Genomic DNA, 6,000 nt, shown 5'->3' with positions numbered 1-6,000 from the left:
ATCATGAGAAATATTTTTTGCAAATTTCAATAAACCTCATCCCTTCTTTTTACTAATTTTTTTACTGGGAAATAATTTCTGAATCATTTGTGATTTAATTCCCTGATTACGTTTAACATACCCTCTTCGATCTAAATGTATGCCTGTAAGTGTTAAGATTTTTTTATACTTATCCAGATCTCTCTGATTATAAAGATTCGAATTCGGCCTTGAACTGAATAATAACTCAAGTAAACCATGTGTTATACAAAATCTCTCATTATGAATATCTATATAACCGTTATCAAATATTACTTGCTGATTTCCAATATAATACATATCATCTTCAGAATTGTATGAAATTCCATAACTAATTGAATTATTCAATTTTTCCGCATGAAACGTTTTTAGGTATTGTGCCAACACCTCATCGTCTTCACTAGAACCAAGTAAACTTTTTTCAAATTTAGTTGAGCTTAAAAGATTCTCTGTTGAACTCCCATAGCTTTTATCATAACTCAACTCCCCCTCCTCCTCCTCATCATCAATCTCCATGATCTCTTCTTCCTCTTTTACTTCTTCCATTTTTGGTGTAAAACCATGATTGGAGTGGAAACTAGATTTGGTTTTTCCCAGTTCAATTATGGGCTCTATCAAGGGTGAGAGCGTTTCCCTATTGTATTCCTCCGATCGTTTTTCAAAATTAAGTAAGCTTTTATGCTTGTCACTGATTACTTTTCTCAATTTCTTAATCTTATCGATTAAACCAATGTTCTTTCTATTCAGTTTTCTGCTGCGTGTTTTAGACTACATGACTGTACAAAGAATTAATCCCTACTGAAGGGTAAGAAACGTATCAAGCGAATCTCAGTACTTAATGCTATTAATTCCGCACTTGGTCATAATTTTTTTTTTCTTGATTTTTATAGCACCTAGTTAAAGACTAATAAGCTATTCTATTTTGACATAAATTGATAAGAATATTGTTTGTGAAGGTAAAACCCATTGGTTAAGCCTTCTATATTGGTCAAGGATTAAATAAAGATTATTTTTAGCATAAAAGGATACAGTATTCTGCCTTTGCACTTCCAATTGAACACTTTAGCACTAAACTAATTTGTGAGGCTTCCTGCATTGCAGTCTTCTTACTCCATGCATGTTGAGCAGCTGGATTGCTTCCACGTTCACATGTTGATGAAGTCTTTTCTCATGTTTTTCTGCAAATCTTTGGATTTCACTGATGACTGTCACCACTCCCAGGTCGCGGTGGAGATCAGAGTTCCTGATGTACCAAGGAGCGTCTACACAACTTCTGAGTACTTTGTTCTGGAAGCGCTGGATGATGTCGATATTGGATGGTCGGGTGCAGCCCCAGAGTTGAATTCCGTAGGTCCACACCGGCTTGAGAATCTGCTTGTAGAGAAGCAATTTGTTATAATTTGACAACTTTGATGTCCTCCCAAGTAGCCAGTACATTTTCTTGAATTTTATGCCAAGTTGTTCTCTTTTCTTCTTCACATGCTCCCTCCATCTAAGCTTGGCATCCAGCGTCATGCCTAGATACTTTGCAGTGTTGGAGTAGGGTACAATATTCCCATTGAGTGTTAAGGGGATATATTGAACTCTTCTGTTTGTAAAGTTGACTTGAACTGATTTTGCTTCATTCAATTTTATAAGCCAGTCTTTTGTCCAAACATTGATTCTGTTGACTGACTTGGTGATAATAGTTACAAAATTATGAGGTTTACGATTCCAAACTTTATGGCAAAGTTTACTGAAATCTTTATAAGAAATATCTCCTCCAACATGATCTCTGTGAATCAATTTGAGACTCAATAAATCTATCTTGAAGATTATAATCATATTCGCATTGTCCCTAGTGGAATGTTTCTGCGTAGCTCCATAACTCTGAATTAAATATGCTGTGTCAATATTACGATGTCGGCCCATAGTAGAATATTCTCTTATTTGAGGTACATGATTAAGTTGTAAATTGTCAAATATAACTAAAGAATATTCTGATATTTTGTTCGGATGTGGTATAGATTCAGAATTGTTGTTTATATGAAATTCGATATCCTTCATGTTGGAAAAAACGTTTTTTAAAAAAATATATTTATCTTGATACTCACTCTTGGTATGCAAGTATATAGTTTTAAATCTCAACCCTTCCTTTGAAAAAATTAAATTAAATAGCAAATTGGTCTTACCACACCCTGAAGAGCCTATTATAAGGATCCTTGCATTATGAGGTAACAACTTACCGTTTTTACACCATGCTGGGATTTCTTTCTGTCTTATAATCTTGTCGAAATTCACTATCAGGATATTACTCATGTTAGACACGTGTACAGCATGTGATCTGATAAGGAACTAATCATTTTTTGTAAGTTATCATGTTGTTATCAAAGGGGTGTGTCACTCACCACATGGCTCTCTGAGAGTGGATGTGTATGGCTTATCAGATCAGAATGCACTTGCTTGACGCATGCTGACTGTCACTCCCCCCCTTTCGCGGTAATGCTCTAGCAAACTGATAGAAGTTTCTCACTTCAATATATTGTTCCCTCTCTCTCCCGCACCCTCTTTATGAGAATGCATATGCTCTGCTTCTCCTTATCTATGGCTCGGTCAAAGATTTTCTGAAGCAAATTACGAAAATGAAACTACAGATTGAAATGAAGCTAAGAAGCATTTTTTTGATAAAGACATATTATATTTACACCAAATCTTTGTGATATTTACAGTGAATGCAATGTATTACAATATGATATTACAATAGATTATTTTTCATCTAATAGTTGACTTCTACTAATGTAACTAGGTGTTGGAAATCCAATCCACTTAACAAGCAATCCTTTTTTATCATGCTTTAATATCTTTTCAATCAGATATACTTGTCTCTCCGATTCGTTTAATTGTGTTTTTTTAATTTCTTCTCTGTAAAACCTACCACTAATTACTTCCCCGTTTAGATCTCGCAAGCTGTACGTTACAGGTTGAGAAGGGAATATAGAATGAATCACAAAATACTCTGTGCTCCAATTTATGTTATAAGATTTATTGAAAAAAAACCCTTTTCTTTGAGATTCGTACAACATCTCCTAGCTTCAATTTTGGTTTTGAATTTTTCAATTTATATCGTCTATTGAATGCAGAATTCAAAGACATTAGAACATGATTACGATCTTTCTTGCGCACATCTTTAGGTTTCATTCTAATTGAAGTGTGCGTTGTTGCATTATAATTCCAAACCAGACTGTCTAGCTGGCTTATCCAGTTTTTGGTCCCACGTTCAGTTAAATATCTATAAATTTTTGCTTTAATTGTTCTATTAAACCTTTCAACTATGGAAGCTTTCTTATCACTAAAAACATGGTAATGTTTATTACTGTATCTATCTAATAATGCTTTAACTTTTGAATTAAAGAATTCTGTTCCCTGATCTGATTGGAACAACTTAACTCCCTTATTTTTAGAAATAATTGGTTCGAGTGCATCAAATACAGATTGACTTGACTCGTCTTTTAATGGTACACAATATGCAAATTTTGAAAAACAATTAATAACAACTAAGATATACCTATAACCATCATTAAAACGTGATAAACTGCTCATCTCAATGAGATCGGCTTGAAGCAAGTCTTTTTCACTTTTCAACTCATATTTGCGAGTGGGATAGTTGACACGTGGCAGGCTATGAAGTTCTAACGCTATTCTAGATCTAATAATATTCATATTTACAACAGGAAATCAAAATTAGTGGTGTTGGATGATCATCATATTACATACTGAGCAATCAGTTAGAGCGTTGTCGGCACTCTATAATGTCCAAAAGGCAAAGTGTCCACACCGTTCTCTGCAATGTATCTCTTGTCATCATAAGGACTCAAGTAGATTTTTGCACATTCAATCTGATACATGGTGTGATTATAGGATCTCATCATATTGATTTTTTCAATGTGTTCACAACATTCAATCAGCAATTTCTTGTATAAATTAAAATTAAGTTTTCTACATTTCACTCTGCTCTGTACACCTTTTGCTACACATTTATTTACAGGTTCTTCATTCTCATTACATACTAAATATGAGTAAAGTTTAGATCGAAGCCCAATAAATTGATCGATGGGTTTCAATGCTGTCTCATCCTTGAACTTCCCAACAACTTTATTTCTCTCCATGGAAAAGCAGGGTGGTAAGGGGGGTAGTTACTAGTGTCGAAAAGGTTCAAATTTTCTTTAATAAACTGATACATGTCCTCCACCTTAACATTTAAAATAAAACTATCTGTATCGGTCATACAGAGTTCTACGCGATCCCACAGTATAATTTTTTGTAATTTGCAATAGAAAAAATTGTACATATGGAATTTACTCAACTCCAGTACGGAAAACCCGGAATAGATAGGCTTGTTCATTTTTAGTTCCAACTTACGAGAGAAAACCGCGATCACGTTTGGACTAATTATTTGCCAGCGTTTGCATAACGGATTAGAAATGTACTTATCTAATCGTTTTCATCTATGATAATTTTAACATTGATATGCTTGCGAACTGATTGAATAGTCTTACCAAAAATCAAATTACAACAGGCCTTAAAGAATGATACTTCAAATTTATTTTTTGCAGTCTGTCTATTGCTGATATTGAAGTTGATGTAGCTTTTCAGCCAGGGAGATTGGGATAAGCTAATTATGTGATGTACTTTCATTAATTGCAAACCTAGCTGAAGGTAGAGTTTCAAATTGAGGTAGTGGACAATGTACTTTTCACGGTCAAAAAGTGTGTTCATGAGCTTTTTGGTTGCAGTTTGACCATTCTCATTTGTTTGATAGTTTGACAGCAATTAGTGTGGAGGTGTTTGGTGGAGAGGCGCGAGTGAGAAGCTGGCATGCTTATCATGTAACTCTTTTGGATACTTGAGATCACATTCTATTACATATCCAGTTTCTGATTGCTGTCCAAATTCGCGAAATCAAGCATGGAAATTTCTTCCTCTGTGAGGAATTTGAAATTTCCAACAGGTAAGTTTCGACTCATGGCCTCCGAGTATAAACTGTTCGCATCAATATAAAGGAGATAATTACTCGGTTTTGAGGGGTCGTATGTCTCAGGTAGATGCTTGTTATTTGCCTCACAATAACGTTTACCGATAAATGAGACTCCACCCCTCATCCCCACCTCAAACATGAGATGCATGTCAGGATGTGTGATCAACTCTAGTTCAACCTCAGTGTACTTCAACATACAATTCCAGGTAAAGTGCACGAGGGAAACAAAATGAGGCCATATGAGCTAAAAAGCGTAGACCTCATAGATTCAAAAACTTCCGCTAATAGCAACACATCCAAACATAAAAAGAAATTGTGATATTCTCCGAGATATTTCAGTTTGAATGTTGAGAACACTCTTTGCGCATGCTCATATTCTTCGCGAGACAGCGGTGTATCAGTTGAATCATTATGAAAACATTTGATGGGAGGAAGTGATGTTTCCGCAAATTTTTTGGTACAACTCATGTATGAGTAAGGATATATTCCTTTTTTCAACAAGAGATGTCTGTGTTCGCGTGGTGGGTCATGAAACACTGAAAATAAACGTTCGAACTTCTTTTCCATGTCTGTACTCTCTACCAAATTACGCACCAATACTTCCAAGGATTCGCTCATGAACTTGTAGGAATCTAAAAATTTAATTTTGCCTACTGAAAGTGTCAAAAATCTCTCTGACGTATTTGTGATGCAGGAAATTCCTTTTTTGCATTTACCAAGCGCTTTCAGAATAAAATGCGAATCAAACCCAGAGAAATAACACAAAATGTATCGAAATATATCTGTTCTGAACAAAGCTCAGGCTAGAGCTACTAGAGGACTGTAATTTACTATTTATATAATCAAATACAAACAAGGGGTAAAATTTAATCTTCAATTTGAGCCAGGTTATTTGTACAGCTAAACTCTGCATTAATGAACAATAAAAAAAGAGCAAAAACTCACCAGATTCAATCCAATATTGTCTA

This window comes from Nilaparvata lugens, chromosome X (assembly GCF_014356525.2).
Source record: "Nilaparvata lugens isolate BPH chromosome X, ASM1435652v1, whole genome shotgun sequence".
In the NCBI taxonomy this organism is placed as follows: domain Eukaryota; kingdom Metazoa; phylum Arthropoda; class Insecta; order Hemiptera; family Delphacidae; genus Nilaparvata; species Nilaparvata lugens.
Note: the sequence above shows the minus strand (reverse complement) of the source record.